The sequence below is a fragment of the Puma concolor genome, chromosome A3 (genome assembly GCF_028749965.1).
Source record: "Puma concolor isolate L17-30 chromosome A3, mPumCon1.1.hap2, whole genome shotgun sequence".
Classification (NCBI taxonomy): domain Eukaryota; kingdom Metazoa; phylum Chordata; class Mammalia; order Carnivora; family Felidae; genus Puma; species Puma concolor.
The window spans coordinates 125,484,061-125,500,170 of NC_141669.1; the positions used below are offsets into that span (position 1 = coordinate 125,484,061).

A 16,110-nucleotide genomic window follows, 5' to 3' on the forward strand; every position below is an offset into this window, starting at 1 on the left:
ATGTTTAATTGGTCTGGAGGCTAGCCAGGGCGGCGGGGAAAGATAGAGATGACTTTGGGATTTATGTAACTGCTGGCAGAGCAAAGAATGAGGGCCTTGCCCGGATAGTTTTCATAAATACATTTCCCTTTCCCCTGTATCCCTGGGTAAGAGTAGAGGCCACCCCACCAGCCTAGTCAGAAACGACCTAACAAAGGAGGATTGGTTCTGTTGGGAAAGCGAGTGGATGTGGGAACGAACACTAACCAAGCACCGTCTCTGCTTACACCTCACTCGTGTAACATTCACAATGCTGCCAACTAAGCGTGATGATCATCTCCACATCCCACGTGGGCAAATTCAGATTCAGAGAAGTGAAGGGACTTGCCTGAAGCCACACTGCTGGTTAACCATCAGCTATCTCTCAAGCAAAGTACGGGGTGGCACGGGAAAGCCACCGTGTGAAATTAGATCTCTGTGACACCAAACCTACGCTCTCTCTCTTCCACTTCACGCTATCTGCTGCTTGGGAAGAACCGTGGTCAAGTATGGGAATTCTAATCACATGGGAAGCTGTGGCGACTACCCACTCTCCATAAGGTTTTTCATCGTCATAAGCTCTGTGTCTCCTCACTGATCAGAGAGTCACCTGGCACGAATTCCGGGTTCAGGATCCCACCACCCTTTGGATGCCTTGGACAACTAACCTCTGCAATTGAATAGTAACAAAGGCCCAGGATAGCTGGGAAAGCCTTTCCCTAGGATGTGTCCAGCCAGGATGCAAAGAGAAACAAAGGGGGGAGGGGGGAAAGGGAAAGGAGGGAGAGAGAGAGAGAGAGAGAGAGAGAGAGAGAGAATTGCATGGTTTTGGATTCTAGACTCTTCTTCCAGTCAGCCCTAAGGCCAGCCTTAGTTTTGTTCCTCCTAAGGATAGATGTGACCCAGTGAAGAATCCTTTTTTCTTGAAGCTGATTCAAGTTTAGTTTTTTCAACTTGAAACCAAGGTGTCCTGATGAGCACATTCACCTTAATCTAGTTTCTACTCATTCTTATCATCACTGTGCCTGTGGCTTTTGCCTATCTGGGCCCCCAGATCTGTTTCACGAGTGGCTATGAATACAGGCTCTGGAGTCAGAAAGACTGGGGGTCAAATCCCAATGCTTGCACCAATAAGCTATGTGGCCTTAGGCAAGGACTTTACCTCTAGAGCTTGTTCAATCTGATAAAATGGGGTGATGATATTCCTGCAAGGGGTATTATAAGACTTACACAAGAATAATTCATGCAAAGTGCTTAGCACAACACAAATTTAACTTAGTATTCAATAAACGACAGCTATGATTATTAGCATTATTCAATTCTCCTTGCCAACTGGTCACAACTTATTGATTACCCAATTCCACGAGACACCTGCTGACCTAAGCCATTTTTTTCTCAACACATAATTCATACACCACTGGTAGCCTATGGATAAGTCCCCCCAGGGGTAGGAATCTACCTCAGCCCCTTAAGTGACAACTTAGGGCTGGCATTCCAACAAACGTTTGGAATTGTATGGCCGACCTGTGCCTGGTGGTATGCAGTAAATATTTAACAACTAGCACTACAAAATGAACAATAACAAAAGTGTTTTCGCCAGCTTCCATGGTGTAAGTACTCCCACCATGTCTGATTCCAAGCTATCAACGCAATGTCACTCAGCACAGAGTTGGGAAGAAAGTGTGCAGTTGACCCCCGTGAGCTAGAGCTGGCCAGTACAAGTGACTTATTGAGGGATCTCTCGGGTGAAGCCTTTGAGGGGGTGAGGGAAGGAGAATACGACTAGGGAGAAAGGTAGGCAAAAAAAATATGGGTGCAGCTCCAGTCTAGCCACTGCCTAATTCCAAAGAGGGTTGTCCCAGCCTGAGGCAAGGCGGTGGGGGACTGTACATCCAGTTAGTTGGTCATTGGGTACACAGGGGCACAGGTCTTCAGGGGCACAGATTCCCAGGGATTTCCTGTCAAGGCAGTTCCACTGGCTGAGGTGAATTGTCAGAAGGGAGTGGCCGTGAGCTGTGAGCAACCAACTCTCACAGCAGCTGGGGGATGAGTACACCGGCCTAGTGAAGGGCATCTGGGTGGGGCCCCAGTGTCATTTACTAGGTAGTGATAACAATGCTGATGAGAATTTTTATGGGGAAGAAAATGGTGGTGGCGGTGGTGGTAATTGGGGAGCAGGGTGATGGCGGAGCTTCTGAGGGTGACAATGAGTATAGCAAAGGTGCTGGTTATTAGAGGGACCAAGGATACCAATATCCTTACTTCTTCAAAGTTGGTCTCTTTCTTTTCTGCTTTGTATTTCTACAGTAGCCCTGGGGAACAAAACTACTCAGAATTTGATCTCGTTGAGACTAGTGAATGAAAACATGACTGAGAAAGTCGCAATGCATTCATTTCACCAGCGATGTCCTGCTGGGTGTGTGTTTTGTTTTAACAATGCACACATTCTCCAGGGCTGTGATTTTGTTCTGTTTGCCACTCTACGTCATGGTTCACTGGGAAACGCAGGGGTGTGGTGACTTTAGCCTTCTTAACCCATCAAACCTATCAGTAGTGTTTAACACGCCAACATTATGCCAGGAAGTCCTGGAGATTGCTAGAATGAATCTATCCCGCGCTCAACGTGGGATTGTTGTTTTCAGCGAAAGAGCCTCGCTTGTGAGGACGAGGGCAGAGTGACTGAAGTGAGTAAGCAGGTCAGCGTGCTGGTGGGGAGTGTCGGGGGAAGAGTCTGCAGAGTGGATGTCCTTTTATCTACCTCGGGGCGTCTGCCTAGATTTCTCCTCCTTCCCCTCCCTCCCCGGAGGGAGGCAGTGAGGCAGCAGGGGTGCTCACTTTCCACTTCAAGCACCTATCACGTTATATTTTCAACCAAATAGCTTCCTACATAAGAGGTATTCTGGGACAAATGTAGAGTTCATTCACTCCTTCCATAAATATGTACTTAGCATCAGCTGCAAGCATGCACTCGGCTAGGTGCTGGGGATAGAACATTTGGAGGGGGTGGGGGACAAAATCGTATGTTCTAGTAGATCTGAATATGACTCATCCTCATTACACACAGAGGAGGAAATTGAGGCTTAAGAGGTTAATGGGTTTGGCCAAAGAGCAGAGCTGAGATTTTAACTAAAGTCAGCCAGCTCCCCAAACCCATCCCCTTGACCAATTCTATACTACCTGCCATGGACATTTTTTTGTTTTGTGTTGCCGCCCAACATTCTCTTGCATTATTCTGGTACTTGAACCCTGTGGTAGCTTTAGGAAAACGACTTTTCTTTTTCTTTTCTAGATTTTTAGAAAATTTATTTATTTAAGCAATCTCTACACCTGATGTGGGGCTGGAACTCATGACCTCAAGGTCAAGAGCTGCACACTCCACCAAAGGAGCCCCAGGAAAACCACCTTTTCCAGCACCATCTAGAAAGATGGTCAGGTAAGGCATCCTGCCCTCTTTAATTGTGGCGTGGGCCCACGATCGAAGCTACGTCATCCCAATGCTGGAATTCTGCTATCCAGACCACCTGGAACTATGGTTCCCTTTGTTCAAGTTGGTTTCTCAGCTTCGCCTGAAATTCTGAGAGCCATCCCATATTCTTCCCCCAAACGATTTTTTTTCCTCCAGCTATGCAGAGGCCGCTTCTTTGCATACAACCAAATGCTCAGACTGACACACGGCCACTTCAGTCTCTGAGCCTCAGTTTGGACTTCAAGCAAGTTTTGTCACCTGCTAACTAGGAGGTATAATACTCACCTTGCAGAAGGCGGGAGGGAAGATCTTGTTTCCTTGAGCCAGACCTTGCCAGCATCCCTGTTTCCTAGCACCTTCTTCAGACTCTCACCTCCCGGGAAAAGCTTCTCCATTCTTCGCTGGGGCTGCCAGACACGCAGAAGCTGCACACTCAGCAAAAGCAGTGAAGGAGCCTGAGCTATATTTGAGCTTCCCTGAGAACACATGGACGCAGCCTCCTGTGCTCTGGCTGGCCAAGGAGAGTGTAATTAACAGACTCTTCTTCAGAGCATGGATTGAACAGGTGATGGCTCAGCAAGTTCAGAATCACAGCCATGGCCAATTTCTCTTCCCCCTGGTCTATTTTTGAGTCACCACAGGTGCTTATTAAGGCCACATGTCAGGCCTACAGGGCAGAGGAGAGACTTTTTTCAGAGAACCTGTCAGTTAGGATGGTATGAAGTTGACAGAATAGAAATCTGACCAAATAAAGCTTTAGTTTTCTCATGTGACAAGAAGTCTAGGCAATCCAGGCTGGTACAGAGGACCGATTACAAAGAAGTTTCTTCGGTCTTCTGGCTCTGCTATCCTTAGCAGGTGGCACTCACCCTCATAGTCACAAGATGGCTGCTCCACTTCCAGAAACCTCACCTATGTTCCAGGCGAGGATGAAAACCAAGGCAATTTGTGCCTTGGGCTTGCTGACTTCTCCCACCTTTTAGTATGAAGAAGATAGATTCCCAAGAATCCCCACCCAAACGTCCACTTACATCTCATTGGTCAGAGCTGGGTCAGGGGACCACCTGTAAGGGTGCACCTGCAAGGGAATGCGGGCAGGTATTTTTAAGTGGGTACATTTTATTCGAACAAAATTAGGATTCTGTTACTAAGTAAAAGGGAGAGGCCAGACATTGGTTCAGCACCTCGTAGTGTCTGTTAGAGGTGAGAGGAGGGATACATGGTTGTGAGGGAAGTCTCTGAGGGGCTGAATCAGAGGTTCTCAGAAACACAAGAGATGGACCAGGTTCCAGGCCCCTCAAGTGGGAAGCTAGAGAGACCCATCATCCTCACTATGATGTACAGAGAAAAGCAGGTGCCTCATAAGCATGTTCTGTAAAGACAGTGTTGACCTCCAAAACGTGGAAAGGTAGAGGGGCTTATCAAAACGAGTCAAACAGTCCTGGTTTTAAATCACAGCTCTGCCTGATACTCTGTGACCTTGGGAAAGTCACTTAACCTCTCTGGGCCTCTCAGTTTTCTCAACTATAAAATGGGGATGATACCTTGCACAGTTTTTATGTGGCTCAGATGAGACCATATGTATAAATTGTGCATTGTAGGCATTTGACACATGGGAGTTATTATTGATCTAATTCCTTCATTTTCTGAATGGGGAAAACAAAACCCAAAGAGAGGAGGCAAGATGACCTAAGTCACACGGCCAGATAGAGGTGGAGCTGAGACCAGGGCCCAACTTTCGGACTTCCGACCTGAGGTGTGTTCCATTTCACCGCCGCCTCTACCTGTTAAAAAATTACTAACTTTCGCCAAAGTGTGGAATCAGGCCTGCACCGCGGAATAAAGTAACTGGTTCAGAATTACAGATTTTTTAAAAAAACTGAACAAAGTACTTTCAGATGCTTCCGATACCAACAGTTAAGCAGAAAAGGAACAGACCTCCTGCTATACCGCTTCTGGCGAGTTCTCGTATCCATTATGTTTATTGTGATCAGTATTTACTGAACACACTGACCACAGGTAACATGGAGCTGAAGTTCCTCCCCCATGGCCAGAGCTAACGTTCAATGAGTGCTGCATTAGCTTCCTACCACTGCTGTAGCAAATGAACATAAACTCACATGAAGTCACTGATGTCTCTGTTCCTTTAGCTCATGCTCCACGGAGTTTTGACAGAGATTTCCTTGAACACCAGGAACTAAAAACAAAACAAACAAGGGGTGCCTTGGGTGGCTCAGTCAGTTAAGTGTCCGACTCTTGATTTCGGCTCAGGTCATGATCTCACAGTTAATGGGTTCAAGCCCTGTGTCGGGCTCCGTGCTGACAACATGGAACCAGCTTGGAATCCTCTATCTCCCTCTCTCTCTGCCCCTCCCCTGCTGGTGCTCTCTCGCTCTCTCAAATAAATAAACTTTAAAAACAAAACAAAACACACCTCTCAGAAGTGGTCATTGCCAGAGAGGAAGGAGATGGGCACAACGGGTGAAGGGGACTGGAGGGTACAGGCTTCCAGTCATGGGATGAATAAGTCACAGGGATGAAAGGCACAGCATAGGGAATAGAGTCAACGGTATCTTAAGAGTGATGTCTGGTGACAGAGGGTAGCTACACTTGCGAGCACAGAATAACGTATTAGAGACGGTGAATCACTATGTTGCACACCTGAAGCTAATATAACATGATGTACCAACTATACGTCAATCACACACACACACACACACACACGCACACACACACACCACCCAGTATTTGCAGACTGCCTCTGTGCTGGGTTGTTCCTTCAACACTCAGCCGGGCTGTTCACAACTCTGCCTCAGATGGCACCCCTGTTTGCACTGAGCCATTTTCAAGTTGCTTTTTCCTTCGTTCAGCATTCACTTGGTTGCTATAAACCTTGACGGTTTTCCAGAGTTCTGACAAAGTTAGTTCTGATAGTGTCTGCTTGCTTTCTCAATGTTTCTCTGGGGGAGCTCGGAGCGCCTTGTCTGAGCAGTAGTTTGGATTGCTCTAACAGAAACATTACAGTCTGGGTGGCTTATAATAAACAACAGGAATTTCTTTCTTACCTTCCTGGAGGCTGGAAGTCCAAGATCAGGGTGCTGGCATGGCCAGGTTCTGGCGAGGACCCCCCTTCTAGGTTGCAGACTGCCAGCTTCTTATTGTACCCTCACAAGGCAGAGAGCAGATACAGGAAGCACAGCTCTCGGGTGAGTCTTGTAAGGGCACTAATCCCATTAAAGGGCTCCTCCCTCCTGGCCTCATCTAAGGTCAGGCCTCCCGAAGGCTCCACCTCTTAATGCCATTACATTGATAGGAGATGGGTGAGGTTTCAACACAGGAATTTGCGGATGACATTCAGTCCATAACATGCCTACTCCGCCATTTTGTTTTTTGAAGGCTTCCCCGGTGATTCTAATGGGTAGCCAAGGTTGACATCCACTACTCTAGAATCAGAACCTTGCATCACTGCTTTCAACAGGCTCCTCAGGTGACTCTGATGCAGCCCCGCCGAGCTTTGGGATCCTGCAGATTAAATAAATTCTGGGACGGACCTCAGGAAGTCCACTTTGTCTCATCTTCCTCCAGTTCCAGGGAGCCAGACGGGATGGAGAGGTCAGCCTTTGTGTGGCTGGCTTTCCAACTGTCCACCGCAGCACGTGGTGCCCACGAAGGGCTGCATTTCGAGTTAATGAGAAGAATTGCTCCCATTTGCTTCCCCAAGGAATCAGAATGGAAATACAGAAAGGAGCCCAGGATGTGCCAGATTCCTGCCTCCAAGTATGATCATTCAGTTGAAGCTTCTCAGCGGATCTGTTTTGGGACTTGGCATATGGGTCACCTGCACCCGAGCTAGAATCCCCCCCAAATCACAAAGATTTCGGGTCACAAGCTTTTGGGTAAGTGCAGCTGGGAGGGTGAAGCTCTCTCAGTCCAGTTGAACTCCAGGCTTCCCCCCTCACAGACATGGGGTCCTTGAACAGTAAGTCATTCTGGGATGACCAAGAGATTTCTTTCTCTCTCACCACCTGTGACCATGCACCAGGCTTTAATTATCTGAGTCTCAGTTTCCTTAACTGACTGGTGAAAATAATTACCCACCTCAATTCTTGTTATTACTATAGAAGATAAACGCAGGGTAAAAAATACAATGATAATAATAAATGTGTAGTAAAAAATAAAATAATAATAAATGTGTACTTTGATTCTGTTTTTGTCAAAAATTATGTCTATGTCTTTAACTTTATTTTGTTCGCATTTATTTATTTAGAGAACAAGTGATTGTGCGTAGGGGAGGAGCAGAAAGAGGGGGAGAGAGAATCACGAGCAGACTCTGTGCTGTCAGCTTGGAGCTGACTCAGGGGCTGGATCCCACAAACCGTGAGATTATGACCTGGGCCAAACCAAAAGTGGGTGCTCAGTGGACTGAGCCACCCAGGTGCCCCTATAATTACGTATATATCTTTATACATATACTGATCTTTATATGTTTGTGTGGATATATGTTTATGTTATGTGTTTATGCACACAATGCTGCCCAGAACAATGTTCGCCAAATAGGTAGTGGGATTGGAGGTGACTTTTGTTGTCCTCTTTGTACTTTTCTAGCTTATTTATGATGTGCACGTACTATTTTTAGAAAAGAAAACTGAACTTTCGGGTCAAGGGGGCTGATTAAGTCCTTCTATGATTCTCTCCCCCTCCAAATATCCCATTGCAATGACAAAATGAACATTTTAAGTACTAAGGAAAGCTATCAAAGTAATAATAATAATTACTCTTAGAATTCTGAGGTTTAAAATCTGGCACAACGTGCTTACCGATTATGATCTCCATTCCCTAGCCATCCTAAAGAGAACCCTTCTTGTGCCCTGGACCCCTCTGCAGTCAGGTGGAGACTGTGGACCTTTTCTCAGCGTAATATCTTTAAATGAATCAACTTCTATGCACAGGATTACAAAGGAAATCATTTATATCAACATACAGTTATCAAAATATTTAAAAAACAAATCTGTCATATAGTGACATATGTGCTTCTATATTAGAAGATTTAGCAGGGTGTCTAATGACTACCATCATTTCAAAGTCATGACGAGCATAAATGATGTTATGAAATGACTCCAACAATACCATCATGGCAGGAAAATACCCGGTTTCTATTGATGATGAAGTCACAGAAACCGCTAACACTACTACAGTTTGTTGCTTATGTTTGTAGGCGAAGAAAATGCTGCCTTGAACTTAGTGAAAAGAAAGGCCATTTTTCTCTTTCAGCATTATAGACCTCCAAATTTAACAAAATATGTGCGCCCAGAGATCTTCGCTTAGATCTGTCCATCTGTTTGTTTGGTCTCTTTCGCGTTCCTCGAATGCACGAGGGCCCTTGGCCGCCTGCTCATGGGGGAGGGTGGGACCTAGGCTAAAGGTTACTGAATGCTATGTGATTGGCAGGGGGTCTCTTCACTGCCAATTTGGTATGACGATTAGGAAGCTCCCAACGCATGTTTAGGTCCTTCCTCCCGAGCTGGTCAAAGTCCCCAGAGATGGTTCCCCCAGCTTCTTTTTAGGAGAGTGTAATTCTCCCTGCCAGCATTCTGGAATCTAGGTCAGGAAAGCAGCCTGTAAGAAGATTGGGTGGGGCATGCCAGGCTTCCATATGTAAACTTTCACTTAATCCCCCTGCTTTCGGGCAGATGTCCCATCTTCCACGACACGTGGTGTTTCCCAGCCCAGATGCCCTCTTGTCATAGTCGACCACTGTGCCATCCAACACAGCAGCTTCTGCCAGCTACTCACATTTAAATTCATTAAAATAAATAAAATAAACGTTCAGGTCCTTAGTTGCACCAGCCACATATCAAGGGCTCAGTAGCCACATGTAGCTAGTGGCCAACTACCATATCGGATGGCGGTACACGACCCGTCCGTCACTGCAGAAAGTTCCATTGGATGGTGCCGTTCTAGAGCAGGGGTTGGGATTTTTTTTTTTTTTTTTTCCTGTAAAGGGCCGGATAGTAAATATTTTTGGCTCTGCACACCATATGGCCTCCTTCGCACCTACTTAACTATGTCATGGTAGCGCGAGAGCAGCCGTAGACAATACATGGGACCTGCATTGGAATGCATGGCCGCGTTCCCACCAAACTTTATTTATGCACTCTGAAATCTGACTTTCATATCATTTTCACGTGTCACAGAATGTTATTCTGGTTTTGATTTTTTTCCAGCCATTTGCAAATATAGGATTATTCTTAGGACAGGCTGTCCCGAAACAGGCAGCGGGCTAGATTTGGCCTGTGGACCATGGTTTGCAGACCTCTGTCTTTGCGTATTGCCTTTTCAGAACAATTCCTGTACTGTTATTTTCGTAGGTTCGGGGAGGAAGCAGAGGGTAAGGGGTGTAGTTTTTCTAACCTAGAAGTCTCATTACCTGTTCAGGGCCTGTCTTCCCCCAGTGCCTTAGAACCTGTGAGCACGGAGACCCATCTCTCTTATTCACCATTCTCCACCTAGTGTCCAGTACAATGTTTGACATTGACATTCAATGGAGACCTGCATTAGGCTCTTCATCAATAGAACTCAATGATCAAATGCTCACCAAGCCACCTTCTTTGTATAATTTGGCTTTTCACTTAGACCTGCCTCCGGGAAAGAATGTGCTGGTCACACTGATGAGAGTATTCCAGTCTTCTCAGCAATTATATTTCTTGTTATCAGTGAATACACTGACGTTCCGATTTCCCACATCAGTCCCATGAGCTTGGTAAATGTAATTCCACCTCGGAGGGAAGACATCAGCTTCTAAGCCTGTGTAGAATCAAACAAATCTTGGTTACAGAAGTGGAAGTCTCAATTGAATTTGATAAGAAGACTTGTAAGGAGAGGGGAGGTAATCTGGTAGACATAAGTAGTGGGAGGTTTTAAATGCAGGGCTGAAATTGCCTTCCCAGCAAGATAAAGGAGAGAAGGTTGCAGAATGTTAACATTTCCCAGACCATAAGAGGACAATGTGCCAAGGGCATTGTCAGAAACCAAGTGGATGGGGTAACAGGCACAGGTTAAATTAAAAGTATATGTATCCCAAACTCCTGGAAGATAACAGGAGAAAACCTTGGGTCTGGTGATGGCTTTTTAAAAAACATTTATTTATTTTTGATAGAGAGAGAGCACGTGTGGGAGACGGGCAGAGGGGGGGGGGGGGGACAGAGGATCTGAAGCGGGCTTTGCTCTGACAATCGTGAGCCCGATGTGGGGCTCGAACTCACAAACCGTGAGATCACGACCTGAGCCGAAATCAGTTGCTCAACTGACTGAGTCACCCAGGCACCCCTGGTGATGGCTTTTTAAGTGTTTATTTATTTATTTTGAGAGAGAGAGAGAGTCTGTGCATAAGAGGGGGAGGAGCAGAAAGAGAGAGAGAGAGAGAATCCCAAGCAGGCTCTGAGCTGTCAGTTCAGAGCCTGACACAGGGCTCAATCCCACCAACCATGAGATTATGACCTGATCCGAAATAAAAAGTCAGATGCTTAATCCACTAAGCCACCCAGGCATTATTTTTTAATGTTTATTTCTTTGAGAGAGAGAGGGATGATGCCTTTTAGATAGAACACCAATGGCACAATTCATGAAGTAAATCATTGATTAGCTGGACATCATTAAAATTTAAAACTTCTGCTCTGCAAAAGACAATGCGAAGAGTGTGAGAAGGCAAGTAACAGGTTAGGAGAAAATATTTGCAAAAGACATACTTGATAAAGACCAGGAGCCAAGATACGCAAAGAACTCTTAAAACTGAGCAATAAGAAAACCAATCCGATTAAGAAAGAAATCAAAGACCCTACCAGACACCTCACCAAAGATGATATATAGGGGGCGTCTGGGTGGTTCAGTCAGCTGAGCATCTGGCTCTTGATTTTGGATCAGGTCATGATCCCAGGGTTGTGGGATCGAGCCTTGTGTCGGGCTCTGTGCTGAGCATGGGACCTGCTGGAGATTCTCTCTCTCTCTTAAAAAGATAAAGATGATATATACATGGCAAATAAGCATGTGAAAATATGTTCCACATCATACATCACTAGGGAAATGCAAAATAAATGCAATGAGACACCACCACTTAATCCTGAGAAGGGCCAAACTCCAGAATATTGACAACACCAGATGTTGGTGAGGACGTGTAACGACAGGAATTCTCATTCGTTGTCAAATACGGTGTCTGGAAAAAATGTCCCTCTTCTTATGTAGTGGCTTTTCACCTCCCAGTCTGCCTGACATCAGATCCCATGACCATGAGTTGTCTGCTTAATTGACTATATTACCTATTTTTGTGCCCTATCCTACCAGAGGTAAGATAAATACATGAGAGTGATTTGGGCCACAATGGGCCGTGCAGACTTAACAAACACGTCCTAGGTGCCTGTAATCTAGCACTCTCTTTCACTTGTGTCATCACTCCCGATTTACAGTGGAGGAAACTGAACCGGAACAAGAGGACAGATGAGTTGCTCCATTTATACAGGGTTTCAAAAACAAAGGAATTATGGGGGCGCCTGGGTGGCTCAGTTGATTAAGCATCCGACTTCGGCTCAGGTCACAATCTCACGGTTCGTAAGTTCGAGCCCCACGTTGGGATCTGTGCTGGCAGCTCAGAGCTTGGAGCCTGCTTCGGGTTCTGTGTCTCCCTCTCTCTCTCTCTGCCCCTTCCCTGCTCATGCTCTGTCTCTCTCAAAAATAAAATAAAAACATTAAAAAAAATTTTTTTTAAAAGAAGTCAAAAGCCAGATGCCCATAATGCAGTATTTGAAAGTTCTGAAAGAGACTTTTAACCTACAATTCTATTCCCAGCCAAATGGAATCAAGTAGGAGGGTAAATAAAGACATTTTCAGACTTGTGAGGACAGAGAAAGTTTGTCTTTTTTTAAAAAAAAAATCTTTGTTAAAGTATGGAGAATACATTAGCATCATGGCTATATTTGCAGGACAGAACATAATAACGTTATATTATGTTATATTTGGGCCTAAGTTAGGATATGCTTGCCTCTGCTGACAAAGCAAATAACCGCCAAACTCTCAGAGGCTTAGGACAATGAAGACTCCCATCTCACTCACACTACACGTTGCCTGTATCCTGGTGGGGGTGCTCTGCTCTCCCAGGACTCAGGCTAACGGAGACTCTTCCACGTGACAGGTGTGGCAGTGGGCAGGAGAGCATGCGTGTCTGTGTATGGGGTGAGAAACTCACACAGTCATTAAATGCTCCAGCCTAGGCTAACAAAGGTCACTCCCTCCCACAACCCATTGGCCAGCACCAGTCACATGGCTACACACAACTAAAAGCGGTGGGGGACTTTTGAAATCAGCCAGGCTGACAAAAGATGGAAAACAAAAGCAGGGAGGAAAGATGGCGGGAAAAATACTGCTCATGCCTTCATCTTAGAAAGGGAAATGTCAACTCCGGAAAACAGTATGGAGGTTCCTCAAAAAGTTACAAATACCCTATGACCCAGCAATTGCACTACTAGGTATTTATCCAAAGGATACAAAAACGCTGATTCGAAGGGGCACATGCACCCCAGTGTTTATGGCGGCACTATCAACAATAGCCAAAGTATGGAAAGAGCCCAAATGTCCCTCGACAGATGAATGGATAAAGAAGATGTGGTATATATATGTATACACACACACACACACACACACACACACACACACACGGGAATAATACTCAGCAATCAAAAAGAATGAAATATTGCCATTTGTAACAATGTGGACGGAACTAGAATGTATTATGCTTAAGCACGATAAGTCAATCAGAGAAAGACAAATATATTATTTCACTCACATGTGGAATTTAAGAAACAAAACTTATGACCATAGGGGAAGAGAAGGAAAAATAAGATAAAAACAGAGAGGGAGGCAAACCATGAGACTTAAAAAAAAATTTAATGTTTATTTATTTTTGAGAGAGAGAGAGACAGAGACAGAGAGAGTGTGTGTGAGCAGGGAAATAACAGAGAGAGAGGAAGACACAGAATTCGAAGCAGGCTCCAGGCTCTGAGCTGTCAGCACAGAGCCCAACGTGGGACTTGAACCCACAAACCGCGAGATCATGAACCGAGCCAAAGTTGGAGGCTCAACTGACTGAGCCACCCAGGCGCCGCAAGAGACTTTATTTTATTTATTTATTTTGAGAGAGACAGAGAGCACGAGTAGAGGAGAGGCGGGGGGGGGGGGGGAGAGAGAGAGAGAGAGAGAGAGAGAGAGAGAGAGAGAGAGAATCCCAAATAGGCTCTGCACTGTCAGTGTGGAGCCTGATGCAGGGTTTGAATCCAAGAAATCGTGGGATCATGCCCTGCACTGAAACCACGAGTCAGACGCTTAACCGACTGAGCCACTGAGCCACCCCTATGAGACTCTTAAATATAGAGAACAAACTTAGGGTTGCTGGAAGGGTGGTGGGTGGGGGGACAGACTAAATGGGTGATGGGCATTAAGGAGGGCACTTGCTGGGATGAACACTGGGTGTTGTATGTAAGTGATGAATCACTAAATTCTACCCCTGAAACCAATACTACACTGTACGTTAACTTGAATCTGAATCAAAGAGAGAGAGAGAGAGAAAGTGAGTTGTCAAAAGGGATTGTCCATGTGATAGAATAAGAAAATAGGGGTGCTGTTTATTGAATTTATGAGGAGAAATGAGAAATACCAATAAATATATAAATAATCAACAGTTGGAGAAAGCACAGAGTAGAAGTAAACTTTACAGACAATAAATATTGTCTAGCTATTGTTTATATTTAGGGACATAATCACCTGAAAATCAAAGTGATTAAAAGAGATTGCCCCAACAGAGTTGGGCAATGGGCATGAGAGTTTGCTTTTCATGAGAAACTCTCCTGTGCTGTTTGGTATGTTACCATGTATATGAACGTATTAGCAGGGCTCTCCAGAGAAACTGAACCAATGGGTGATAGATGTTTACAGATAGATATGGATATGTGTATACGTACATGTGTGTATACGAGACAAAGAGAGAGATTTATTGCAGGAATTGGCTCACACACCATCTCATGTCTGTAGGCTGGAGAACCAGGAAAGCCAGTGCTGGAACATTCCAGTCCAGTCCAAAGGCCCGAGAACCCAGGGAGCAGACAGTCTGAGTGTAAAGACCTGAGAACCAGAAGTGCCAATGTCCAAGGGCAGGAGAACATGGATGTCCCAGCTCAGGCAGAAAGAGCAAATTGGCCATCAACAGATTGAGCGATCCCTGCCCCTCCCTCCCAACATTGGTGATCTTTACTCAGTCTACTGATTCAGATGCTAATCATTTCCAAATACACCCTCGCAGACATACCCAGAAATAACATTTACCAGCTCTCTGGGCATCCCTTAGCCCAGCCAGGTTGACACATAGAACTCACCATCAGAATGAACTACATTTTGTTTCAAATAACAGTTTTGGAGGTTGTACATCCCAGTTCACCATTGGGCAACTCTCCTAGACTTCAGGTCCCTTTTCTATAAAGTGGGGTAAGATTTTATGAGGACTACATGAAATCACGTATGGCAAGAGGCGGGCACAGTGCCTGACACGTAGCACATGCTGGTTACATGGCGACACATCACGGACATCAGGTTCAGATTGACTCTGTGTGCAAGAGATTTGAGCCCTGAGCCTTGATGGAGAAGGTTCTGGGAGACCATCCAAACCACCTGCTTCTGCAGGTTGGGCACGGGTGGCCTGGTCTTATCTGCAGCTACACGAGGAGTCAGTCCCCAGGACCAGGACTAGAACGGCCTCCTGTCTTCACCCTGCTGGCCACCCCTGTGGTCTCTGAATCAGAACTGCATTTGGCTCTGGACATAGAGAAAGAGCCCTTTGGGAGGAAAGGGATCATTTCCTCCGGTGCAAATTGTTTCTTTTTGTGCTGGCAAGTCCAAGGTGTTCTGACAAAGGTCAAAAGTGTTTATTTTCTTTAATACTGGAGGGGTCAGAGTGAGATATAGACAAGGATGAGCCAAAGTGGGGAAAGGAGAAAGGGTGGGGGGTGTCAACTTTGAGAGCTGAAAAAGCTTCTTATCACAGGCAATGGCTGTTTTGGGGGCACAGACACAACTCCTGGTTTTCTATTAAAAACAGCAGAAATTACAATGGGGGAAAATTAAGAAATCATTAAATATGGACGATGCGGTCAAAGCCACTCTCCCATCTAGTCCTGCCCACCTCCCAATTATCTCTTCCTGCTCCCTACCCACATGTGACACCTGAGCCCTGAGCTTTGCCGCTCTGCTGGGCTCCTGACCGCTGCACTCCCCTATGCCATTCCCCCTGACTGGCTCACCCAACCCCAGTTCCCTGGCTAGTTGGGCCCTTCCTCTAGGACTCAGGTCAGGCGTCCTCTCCTCCTCAAAGACCACCCTGCCAGCTCTTCTTCTGTGTACCCATCACATCACATCTTGGCATCTTAACACTTATCAAGCTGTGTCGAAATCGCCCAAACTCCCATCTGTCTTTCCAATTGGACTGGAGATCACACACTGGACCCTCAGACTCAGATCTGGCATTCAGAGAGAATTATGTTTTACTTGCTTGGCCTGTACTTTTTTGGGCCCACATGGTGTTTTTAAAAATT

The 16,110-nt window shown here is 45.7% G+C and overlaps 1 protein-coding gene across 1 annotated transcript in view; it reads right to left on the bottom strand.

Annotated features, from left to right (window-relative positions):
* Nucleotides 1-4,225: 4,225 nt before the first annotated feature.
* LOC147582756 (uncharacterized) overlaps nt 4,226-16,110 on the bottom strand; it is a 29,006-nt gene continuing 17,121 nt past the window's right edge. Inside the window, exons 3-4 of the mRNA XM_086702813.1 lie at nt 6,550-10,288; nt 4,226-5,681 (exon numbers count right to left, since the gene is read on the bottom strand). The gene's annotated coding sequence lies outside the window, so the exon portion shown is untranslated. The remainder of the gene's footprint in view (nt 5,682-6,549; nt 10,289-16,110) is intronic.